This window comes from Gnatocerus cornutus, unplaced genomic scaffold (genome assembly GCF_029298725.1).
Source record: "Gnatocerus cornutus isolate USDA-ARS CGAHR unplaced genomic scaffold, icGnaCorn1.1 Chromosome179, whole genome shotgun sequence".
In the NCBI taxonomy this organism is placed as follows: domain Eukaryota; kingdom Metazoa; phylum Arthropoda; class Insecta; order Coleoptera; family Tenebrionidae; genus Gnatocerus; species Gnatocerus cornutus.
Window position 1 is genome coordinate 21,597 of NW_028275368.1, and position 12,500 is coordinate 34,096.

The 12,500-nt window shown below is 39.5% G+C and overlaps 1 non-coding gene and 1 pseudogene across 1 annotated transcript; both read right to left on the reverse strand.

The window, feature by feature from the left end:
* Window positions 1-121, reverse strand: LOC148166741 (5.8S ribosomal RNA; annotated as a pseudogene; the record flags this gene model as incomplete).
* A 1,616-nt stretch (window positions 122-1,737) lies between these two features.
* LOC148166742 (small subunit ribosomal RNA) lies at window positions 1,738-3,658 on the reverse strand. The gene has a single exon (XR_015770964.1). It is a non-coding gene; the product is annotated as a small subunit ribosomal RNA (ribosomal RNA).
* Window positions 3,659-12,500: the final 8,842 nt, after the last annotated feature.

A 12,500-nucleotide genomic window follows, 5' to 3' on the forward strand; every position in this document is an offset into this window, starting at 1 on the left:
CCGAGGACCGCAATGTGCGTTCGAAATGTCGATGTTCATGTGTCCTGCAGTTCACAAGTTGACGCGCAATTAGCTGCGTTCTTCATCGACCCACGAGCCAAGTGATCCACCGTTCAGGGTAATCTTTTTAAAATTTAAACGCTCGTTCCACAAGAACCCCGATCATGCCGATCGTCCAGCTGTCTATACACGTCTTGCAAAAATTTTTGCGTACGTGCGTACATCCGAAACGAAAATGATCTTCGTGGTTCCGAAACGTGCCACGTCTAAAATTTCGGTGTTGTGGTATGGATATTTATGATTCTCGCTCTTAATTGTCTTTCGTCCGTACTTTCTCGTCTGAAAGGGAACGCGATCGTCGGTCTCAGTTTTACGCGTACGAAAAAATTAAAAAAAATATTAACCCAAACACAAATTTGTATCCGCGCACCGAAAAAGAAGCACTTTTCTTTTTCACGCGGTCTCCGCTTTTACACGCAAAGTACGAGCATGTATGTGTGAAGATGGGACATGTTCGATACGATTTTAATTAGGAATTTGCCAATTTCCTTTTTCTCAGCAATAATTTTAATAAATAATGCTGCTTTCTCTCATAAACTACATTTTCGGTAGTTTTCCTTTATTGTGTCTTTCATTTAGTGTGCGTGTGTCAAGCACTTTAAAAAGTGTGACGAAGAGACGGTTTTTGATCGATCGGAATCAACACATCATTACATCATCGTACTCGTTATGAAAAAGCGAATTAGTATCCGCCGTAAGCGAAAAGAGATTTTCGCGGGCGGTCTTTGTGTTCGTGTTTCAATTTTCTTTCTATATTTTTTCGTCGCCAAACCGAAGACAGATCGTGAATTTTGACGAAAAAATCTATAGACGTGCCAGACTGAGCGTCTAACATAAAATCCTCAAGTTTACCGTTCTATATCGTGACTTAATGACGATTGACGGTGTATATAATTTTGAAATGGTGCAGTCGTACGCTCCGTAAAGAGAATTTTACCGTTTCTAACGAAATCACTTTACCACATCTACCAAAAACATTAAAAAAGCAAGGTGTGATGTGTGTGTGATCGCTCGTTTAACGGCGCTTTCAAAAAACTCTTTGAAGCGTCTAACGACGAACATCATTCACGCGAATCGTAAAATCGGGAGCGTTTCTCGCCGGTCCCGTAGCCGGGCGTAAATCATTTAAAACCCACGGAGTCGTAACCTAATTCGACACCTGCGATTTTCTTCTTTCTCGACTACTCTGCTACATCCTCTCCGTGTGTCCGAAAAAAGAGGACTTCTAACGTCTTTCGACTTTCGCGGTGGAGTTCACAACTTTCCGCGATCCGGTCGAAAAACCGAAAGCGTCCCTCCTTTTTTCCATCATTGGAAAAGATCGAGAGATAGTACAAAAAAAATCAAAAAATCTAGGTACCCGAAGAAACAGCCGTATGCCCGAGCGAATTCGGTTTTTCTCGTTCAAAAAAGGTGAAAAACTCGATCGCAAGGACCGGCGCTGCGGGCCAGCGTAACGCTATTGTTTTTCCGAATATGTACGATTCGTAGTTCAAAACGTCGTACACACGGTGTTTCAAAAAGAAACAAGCAACGGCACGACAAAAGATCGTGCCGTCGACTCCATGTCATCGACGACGGTGTTGTAAAAACATAAAGTGTACATCGACACGATCAAATAAAAATGCATAATAATAAATTATACATATGTCAAAATTCGTGTGTACGAGGACACGTTAATGATCCTTCCGCAGGTTCACCTACGGAAACCTTGTTACGACTTTTACTTCCTCTAAATGATCAAGTTTGGTCATCTTCCCAGCGACATCGACGACGTCGAAACGCCATCGCGTACCGGTCCGAAGACCTCACTAAATCATTCAATCGGTAGTAGCGACGGGCGGTGTGTACAAAGGGCAGGGACGTAATCAACGCGAGCTTATGACTCACGCTTACTGGGAATTCCTCGTTCATGGGGAACAATTGCAAGCCCCAATCCCTAGCACGAAGGAGGTTCAGCGGGTTACCCGGACCGCTCGGTCAGGGAGGACACGCTGATTCCTTCAGTGTAGCGCGCGTGCGGCCCAGAACATCTAAGGGCATCACAGACCTGTTATTGCTCAATCTCGTGCGGCTAGAAGCCGCCTGTCCCTCTAAGAAGAATTGTTTGTACGCCGACAGTAAAAACCGCGCACGACCACCGGGCGAACCCAGGATCGACGGGCCTTTGGGATGTCGAAATACGCCTATTTAGCAGGCTAGAGTCTCGTTCGTTATCGGAATTAACCAGACAAATCGCTCCACCAACTAAGAACGGCCATGCACCACCACCCACCGAATCAAGAAAGAGCTCTCAATCTGTCAATCCTTCCGGTGTCCGGGCCTGGTGAGGTTTCCCGTGTTGAGTCAAATTAAGCCGCAGGCTCCACTCCTGGTGGTGCCCTTCCGTCAATTCCTTTAAGTTTCAGCTTTGCAACCATACTTCCCCCGGAACCCAAAAGCTTTGGTTTCCCGGAAGCTGCCCGCCGAGTCATCGGAAGAACGTCGGCGGATCGCTAGCTGGCATCGTTTATGGTTAGAACTAGGGCGGTATCTGATCGCCTTCGAACCTCTAACTTTCGTTCTTGATCAATGAAAGCGTTTTTGGCAAATGCTTTCGCTTCTGTCCGTCTTGCGACGATCCAAGAATTTCACCTCTAACGTCGCAATACGAATGCCCCCATCCGTTCCTATTAATCATTACCTCGGGGTTCCGAAAACCAACAAAATAGAACCGAGGTCCTATTCCATTATTCCATGCACACAGTATTCAGGCGAAGTTTTAGCCTGCTTTAAGCACTCTAATTTGTTCAAAGTAAACGTGCCGGCCCACCTCGACACTCAATGAAGAGCACCGCGGCGGGATTGAGTTGGGCCGCCCTCTCGAGCTAAGCCCACCGGCAGGACGTCCCGCGGCACGCCAGTTGACACCGCGAACGATGAACCGGCGGCGCGGGACACAGATTCGACTACGAGCTTTTTAACCGCAACAACTTTAATATACGCTATTGGAGCTGGAATTACCGCGGCTGCTGGCACCAGACTTGCCCTCCAATTGATCCTCGTTAAAGGGTTTAGAGTGTACTCATTCCGATTACGGGGCCTCGGATGAGTCCCGTATCGTTATTTTTCGTCACTACCTCCCCGTGCCGGGAGTGGGTAATTTGCGCGCCTGCTGCCTTCCTTGGATGTGGTAGCCGTTTCTCAGGCTCCCTCTCCGGAATCGAACCCTGATTCCCCGTTACCCGTTACAACCATGGTAGGCGCAGAACCTACCATCGACAGTTGATAAGGCAGACATTTGAAAGATGCGTCGCCGGTGCGAGACCGTGCGATCAGCGTAAAGTTATTCAGAGTCACCAAGTTGTACGATGACGGAGACCGCCACCGATTGGTTTTGATCTAATAAAAGCGCTCCTTCCGTTTCCGGTTGGAGCTCTGTTTGCATGTATTAGCTCTAGAATTACCACAGTTATCCAAGTAAATGTGGGTACGATCTAAGGAACCATAACTGATTTAATGAGCCTTTCGCGGTTTCACCTTAATTTGGCTTGTACTGAGACATGCATGGCTTAATCTTTGAGACAAGCATATGACTACTGGCAGGATCAACCAGGGAACTGCGTTCTTGTTTTAAAATAAGAGAGTTTTAGTCTTTCTTTCCTTCTAGTCATATAAGCTACAATAATCGTAGAATTTCGGAAAGACACCTGCTGCTCTTATAAAAAACTGAACACTTTCCTATTATTGTTTTGAAGAAAGTGTGCGTGTCTGCGAAACGAAAACCTCGTAAGAAGAGACGTAACGCCACGCGATCTTTCTGGATGGAAAATTTTTCGACATTTTTTTCACATCATCCTTGATTGAATCTCCTGCAACAATTTTATTCTTATTCATCCGTTCTAAGTTGTCGTCGTCGTCGAAATAAATAATTTGTACACACTTCGGGGTACACGTTTGTCAAAATTCATGAAATGCAACGTAACATTTTTACTTTAATAAATTTTTACAGTGCATTCAGATCGACTAAACGAACAACGACGGATGAATTGATTTATGGATTTTTATTTGTTGCGACTCATCGGAGGAGAGAGTGAAGAAAAAATAATCCAATATCATGGTTACGGAATAATTTTCTATGACTTTTTCATCCTTGTTTGAATCTTGCAACAATTAATTTTATTCATCCGTTCTAAGTTGTCGTCGTCGTCGAAATAAATAATTTGTACACATTTCGGTACACGTTTGTCAAAATTCATGAAATGCAAACGTAACATTTTACTTTAATAAATTTTTACAGTGCATTCAGATCGACTAAACGAACAACGACGGATGGATTACTTATTTTTGTTGCGACTCATCGGACGAAAAGTAGAAACATAATCCTCCATTGTAATATAGTTTTTACGGAAAATTTTTCTTTTATTTTATATCCTTGATTGAATGCTGCATTTTATCCGTCTTTTTTTCGTCAAAAACAGAGATCAATGCGATTCATCGGACGAAGAAATAATTTCCCAGTTCAAAATTTAGAGATTTTTGGGCACATCGACTTGAAATTTTATCGTAAAGAAAAAATATCGTCGTCGACAAGCAAAAGTTCAAACATTCTCCATACTCTTCGCTAGATTGAAAGCGACGGTTTATTGTGAGATTTCTCTTTAGAAATATTCACACGTTACGAGTTTATGAAATTTTATTTATTTCAAAATTCTCGCTCGGACTTTAGTGAGTTGACGCATTTGTTAATTTTTGGTCGTTCTGACACGAACACATAAAATCTTTGATTGCATTTGGACCGCTAACATAGAAACGCTCGCCGCATCCGCAATCTCGCTGTGCATGGTCAATGGCAAGATTTGTCATCCCTCAAACGATGGTGGGTCCACAGGGTACACATTCCGGCCATCGTCCCAACTACGGGTAAGTCGCGGTGTACGAGAGGTAACAAGATAATCGGACGCACATAAAATCACATTTCGATCGTACGCTTTTGTCCGCTGCTACATACCACCACTACTATCCCTATATATGCCAGCGCGGCAGCGTTCAGCTCTGAATCACTCGATGCGCGAAACGGTCGAAATCCCATAGCGCGCCGGCCGCTCGCTATGGGCGAGGGGTCGGGTAAATCGGTCTGATCGCTCGGTGCAAAAGTCCGTTTGGGTACTTAGAGACGGAATTTTAAAATTCTGATTTCGCAGATCAATTTCAAGGGTCATTAGGACTCGAATGCCGTTAACGGTGTTTTGAAAAAAATATTTTTTACGTTTTTACGGCATTTCGACCGAACACCTCAGTTCCGACTTCGGACTTAGAATAATTTTCATCAAAATTTCGAACGCCTCAGTTTCCAGAGGGTTTTAGATCCCGTTTAGTTAGGGGTTTGAAATTATCACAGCCACCCTTGTTTGGTGTTAGTTCGACCGTAACTTTTGTTCGTTTGCATTTAATTTCGATTTTTCTGGGACTTTTGGTCAATGTAAATTTATCAACCGCTACACTTCCGACTTCGGACTTAGACGAATGAGCGCCGAACGCTACAGTTTCGACTTCGGACTTAGAAAAATTTCGCTCGACCGCCACAGTTTCGAATTGGACTTAGAAAAATTTCGGTCGAACGCCTCAGTTTCGAATCGGACTTAGAAAAATTTTGGTCGACCGCTACAGTTTCGACTTCGGACTTAGAAAAATTTCGTTCGAACGCTACAGTTTCGACTTCGGACTTGGAAAAATTTCGCTCGACCGCCACAGTTCCAACATGAGACTTAGAAAAATTTTTATCAAAAATTCGAACACCTCAGTTTCGACTACGGACTTAGAAAAATTTCGCTCGACCGCCACAGTTCCTATTTCGGACTTAGAAAAATTTTCATCAAAATTTCGAACGCCTCAGTTTCCAGAGGGTTTTAGATCCCGTTTAATTAGAAGCTTGAAATTATAAAATCTACCTTCTATCGATGTTAGTTCGACCCAAACATTTGTTCGTTTGCATTTAATTTCGATTTTTCTCGTACTTTTGGTCAATGTAAATTTGTCAACCGCTACACTTCCGACTTCGGACTTAGACGAATGAGCGCCGAACGCTACAGTTTCGACTTCGGACTTAGAAAAATTTCGTTCGAACGCTACAGTTTCGACTTCGGACTTGGAAAAATTTCGCTCGACCGCCACAGTTCCAACATGAGACTTAGAAAAATTTTTATCAAAAATTCGAACACCTCAGTTTCGACTACGGACTTAGAAAAATTTCGCTCGACCGCCACAGTTCCTATTTCGGACTTAGAAAAATTTTCATCAAAATTTCGAACGCCTCAGTTTCCAGAGGGTTTTAGATCCCGTTTAATTAGGAGCTTGAAATTATAAAATCTACCTTCTATCGATGCTAGTTCGACCCAAACATTTGTTCGTTTGGATTTAATTTCGATTTTTCTCGGACTTTTGGTCAATGTAAATTTGTCAACCGCTACACTTCCGAGTTCGGACTTAGACGAATGAGCGCCGAACGCTACAGTTTCGACTTCGGACTTAGAAAAATTTTGTTCGAACGCTACAGTTTCGAATTGGACTTGGAAAAATTTCGGTCGAACGCCTCAGTTTCGAATCGGACTTAGAAAAATTTTGGTCGACCGCTACAGTTTCGACTTCGGACTTGGAAAAATTTCGATCGAACGCCACAGTTCCGACTTTTTTTCGAAACTGTAGCGTTCAGTCAAATTGCCGTAAAAACGTAAAAAACTTTTTTTACAAAACATGGTCGACAGCATTCGAGTCCTAATAATCCTTGAAATTGATCTGCGAAATCAGAATTTTAAAATTCCGTCTCTAAGTACCCAAACGGACTTTTGCACCGAGCGATCAGACCGTTTTACTCTACCCCTCGCCCATAGCGAGCGGCCGGCGCACTATGGGATTTCGATCGTTTCACGCATCGAGCGATTCAGAGCTGATCGCTGCCGCGGTGGCATATATAGGGAGTAGTGATGGTAAGTGGCAGCGATGACGGACAAGTACGCACGATGAATGGATTGACATGAAATCAAATGTGCGCGTCCGTACGATCTGTTACCTCTCGTACATCGCGACCCCCGTTTAATGATATTATGCTAAATTAAAAATAAAAATACATCGATGAAATAAAAAGTGGTAAGTCTCTAGAAAGACAATATACCGCTGTGAATAAAAATTTCTCGATGAATAGCGAAATGTGAATTAGTCCGCCTGTAACGTGCATTTTGCGAACGAATTAGCTAATTCACCGCTAGTTAAAAAACGTGACCACCCAGTGCTCTTATCCAAAGTCGTCTGCAAATGAGATGAAATTAATAATCTTGACTCTAATGCAGACGACAAATTGAATTGAATAATTTACTTGAATAATGTGACGGATCTATAAAATAAAACACAAAGCCCGAAACACCAAGCAGTAAAAATCTCGATTATTGTTCCGCCCGTTGAAAAACAAAAGATCCGTCACATGGTAAGCAGAACTGGTGAAAATTGTGAAAGACTTGTTTCTCCTCCGATAACAAGCTTGAATTAAATATGATCGAGTGAATGATATTGGAAACCAAAGAACGAAACTGAGGAGAAGCAAATGTTCAGTAATATATTATGAATAATTATAATATTAATATAAATAATAATATTATATTAAAAATGGGAATTGTATGTGGTTGATGGAAAAAGTTTTTTTTTCTGTTGACCGCTACAGTTCCCAATTTGGACTTAAAAAAAAAAAAAAAAAAAAAAAAAAAAAAAATTGTGTATACGGAAGGTAAAAAGCAAAAAATAAAATATTTTATTATTTTTTTTACTTTTTTTACGGGTCCCTACCGCTACAGTTCCCACTGAATGTGTCCTTTTCGCGCTAAGTCCATGCAGTCGCTACAGTTCCGAAACTGGACTTGTAAAAATTTCGACATTTTTGAACGCATCAGTTCCGAACGAGGTTTCAAAACTGTAGCGTTCGGTGTAAACGCATCAGTTCCGAATGAGTTTTCGCAACTGTGGCGTTTCATTTTTGTGCTTTCATGGTTGCATAAACAATCGCCAGTGTGAACGCTTCAGTTCCGAATGAGTTTTCGAAACTGTAGCGTTTCATATTTGTGCTTTCATGGTTGCATAAGCAATCGCCAGTGTGAACGCTTCAGTTCCGAATAGATTTTCGAAACTGTAGCGTTCAATGTGAACGCTTCAGTTCCGACTTTGGACTTAGAATAATTTTCATCAAAATTCGAACGCCACAGTTTCGAAAGGGTTTTAGATCCCGTTCAGTTAGGGACTTAAAATTATGACATCCACTTTCGATTAATGTTAGTTCGGTCCGAACTTTTGTTCATTTTCATTTAATTTCAATTTTTCTCGGACTTTTGGTCTTTGTTAATTTTGTCCTTTCGAAACTGTAACGTTCAATGTGAACGCTTCAGTTCCGAATAAATTCTCGAAACTGTAACGTTCAAAGTGAACGCCTCAGTTCCGAATAGATTCTCGAAACTGTAGCGTTCAATGTGAACGCTTCAGTTCCGAATAGATTCTCGAAACTGTAGCGTTCAATGTGAACGCTTCAGTTCCGAATAGATTCTCGAAACTGTAGCGTTCAATGTGAACGCTTCAGTTCCGACTTTGGACTTGGAATAATTTTCATCAAAATTCGAACGCCACAGTTTCGAAAGGGTTTTAGATCCCGTTTAGTTAGGGACTTAAAATTATGACATCCACTTTCGATTAATGTTAGTTCGGTCCGAACTTTTGTTCGTTTTCATTTAATTTCGATTTTTCTCGGACATTTAGACTATGCGAATTTTAGATTTTTCAAGCTGTAGCGTTTGGCGAGAACGCCGCAGTTACGGACAGGTTTTGTGTCAGACTTTCAATAATCTGAAAAAACTCCGAAAAAAGAAAATAATTAGTGTTTTCATGGTTGCATAACAATTTAAAATTCATGCACAAAAATAATCCATCTATATTTCCGTTATTCAAGAATGCAAAGGAAAGACGAAAGTTCGGCAACAATTAGTTTAAGCGGTTGCATAACCATTCAAACGTTATGCTTAAACACAATCCATTTACGATATATAATAAAAATAAAGCTTTATTATCAACTTTGAAGTCCATTCTATTGCTGATCTTTAGACCTATAGATTAGGTCAAGATGTCAAATGTCAAAAAACAACTACAGGTTCCTGTATTTGTAGCAATGCTGGCGCCATCTGTAGAACAGTTACCTAAACTTGAAAGTCAAAAAAATTACAGCTTTCTGTAACTATTAATGTTGGTATCGCCACCTGTTAGTCGAAAACATAATTTAGTGGCGCCATCTATATGACAGGTCTGGAACTTCACAAATGTCAAAAATTACTGGTTTTTACTTTATTTACATATTTTTTTTGAAATTTGGCGCCCATTTTGACCCAAAAGTGGCGCCATCTATGTGTCAGGTCTGGAACTTCATAAATGTCAAAAATTACAAGATTCTGGGTTCATTTACGTATTTTTCTTGAATTTTAAGCATAATTTGACCTGACCTGACCCTAAAATGGCGTCATCTATGTGTCAGGTCTGGAACTTCAGAAATGTCAAAAATTACTGTTTTTTCCTTTATTTTACATATTGTTTTTGAATTTCGGCGCCTATTTTGACTCAAAAATGGCGCCATCTAAATGACAGGTCTGGAACTTCAGAAATGTCAAAAATTACAAGATTCTGGGTTAATTTACGTATTTTTCTTGAATTTTAAGCATAATTTGACCTGACCTGACCCTAAAATGGCGTCATCTATGTGTCAGGTCTGGAACTTCAGAAATGTCAAAAATTACTGTTTTTTCCTTTATTTTACATATTGTTTTTGAATTTCGGCGCCTATTTTGACTCAAAAATGGCGCCATCTAAATGACAGGTCTGGAACTTCAGAAATGTCAAAAATTACAAGATTCTGGGAAGATTCTGGGTTAATTTACGTATTTTTCTTGAATTTTAAGCATAATTTGACCTGACCTGACCCTAAAATGGCGCCATCTATGTGTCAGGTCTGGAACTTCAGAAATGTCAAAAATTACTGTTTTTTCCTTTATTTTACATATTGTTTTTGAATTTTGGCGCCTATTTTGACTCAAAAATGGCGCCATCTATATGACAGGTCTGGAACTTCAGAAATGTCAAAAATTACAAGATTCTGGGTTAATTTACGTATTTTTTTTGAATGTTAAGCATAATTTGACCTGACCTGACCCTAAAATGGCGCCATCTATGTGTCAGGTCTGGAACTTCATAAATGTCAAAAATTACTGTTTTTTCCTTTATTTTACATATTGTTTTTGAATTTTGGCGCCTATTTTGACTCAAAAATGGCGCCATCTATATGACAGGTCTGGAACTTCAGAAATGTCAAAAATTACAAGATTCTGGGTTAATTTACGTATTTTTCTTGAATTTTAAGCATAATTTGACCTAACTGACCCTAAAATGGCGCCATCTATGTGTCAGGTCTGGAACTTCATAAATGTCAAAAATTACTGTTTTTCCTTTATTTTACATATTGTTTTTGAATTTTGGCGCCTATTTTGACTCAAAAATGGCGCCATCTATGTGACAGGTCTGGAACTTCACAAATGTCAAAAATTACTGTTTTTTCCTATATTTTACATATTGTTTTTGAATTTTGGCGCCTATTTTAACTCAAAAATGGCGCCATCTATGTGACAGGTCTGGAACTTCAGAAATGTCAAAAATTACAAGATTCTGGGAAGATTCTGGGTTAATTTACGTATTTTTCTTGAATTTTAAGCATAATTTGACCTGACCTGACCCTAAAATGGCGCCATCTATGTGTCAGGTCTGGAACTTCAGAAATGTCAAAAATTACTGTTTTTTCCTTTATTTTACATATTGTTTTTGAATTTTGGCGCCTATTTTGACTCAAAAATGGCGCCATCTATATGACAGGTCTGGAACTTCACAAATGTCAAAAATTACAAGATTCTGGGTTAATTTACGTATTTTTCTTGAATTTTAAGCATAATTTGACCTAACTGACCCTAAAATGGCGCCATCTATGTGTCAGGTCTGGAACTTCATAAATGTCAAAAATTACTGTTTTTCCTATATTTTACATATTGTTTTTGAATTTTGGCGCCTATTTTGACTCAAAAATGGCGCCATCTATGTGACAGGTCTGGAACTTCACAAATGTCAAAAATTACTGTTTTTTCCTATATTTTACATATTGTTTTTGAATTTTGGCGCCTATTTTAACTCAAAAATGGCGCCATCTATATGACAGGTCTGGAACTTCAGAAATGTCAAAAATTACAAGATTCTGGGTTAATTTACGTATTTTTCTTGAATTTTAAGCATAATTTGACCTAACTGACCCTAAAATGGCGCCATCTATGTGTCAGGTCTGGAACTTCATAAATGTCAAAAATTACAAGATTCTGGGTTCATTTACGTATTTTTCTTGAATTTTAAGCATAATTTGACCTGACCTGACCCTAAAATGGCGCCATCTATGTGTCAGGTCTGGAACTTCATAAATGTCAAAAATTACTGTTTTTCCTTTATTTTACATATTGTTTTTTAATTTTGGCGCCTATTTTGACTCAAAAATGGCGCCATCTATATGACAGGTCTGGAACTTCAGAAATGTCAAAAATTACAAGATTCTGGGTTAATTTACGTATTTTTCTTGAATTTTAAGCATAATTTGACCTGACCTGACCCTAAAATGGCGTCATCTATGTGTCAGGTCTGGAACTTCAGAAATGTCAAAAATTACAAGATTCTGTGTTAATTTACGTATTTTTCTTGAATTTTAAGCATAATTTGACCTGACCTGACCCTAAAATGGCGTCATCTATGTGTCAGGTCTGGAACTTCAGAAATGTCAAAAATTACAAGATTCTGTGTTAATTTACGTATTTTTCTTGAATTTTAAGCATAATTTGACCTAACTGACCCTAAAATGGCGCCATCTATGTGTCAGGTCTGGAACTTCATAAATGTCAAAAATTACAAGATTCTGGGTTAATTTACGTATTTTTCTTGAATTTTAAGCATAATTTGACCTAACTGACCCTAAAATGGCGCCATCTATGTGTCAGGTCTGGAACGTCATAAATGTCAAAAATTACAAGATTCTGGGTTAATTTACGTATTTTTCTTGAATTTTAAGCATAATTTGACCTGACCTGACCCTAAAATGGCGCCATCTATGTGTCAGGTCTGGAACTTCATAAATGTCAAAAATTACTGTTTTTTCCTTTATTTTACATATTGTTTTTGAATTTTGGCGCCTATTTTGACTCAAAAATGGTGCCATCTATATGACAGGTCTGGAACTTCATAAATGTCAAAAATTACAAGATTCTGGGTTAATTTACGTATTTTTCTTGAATTTTAAGCATAATTTGACCTGACCTGACCCTAAAATGGCGTCATCTATGTGTCAGGTCTGGAACTTC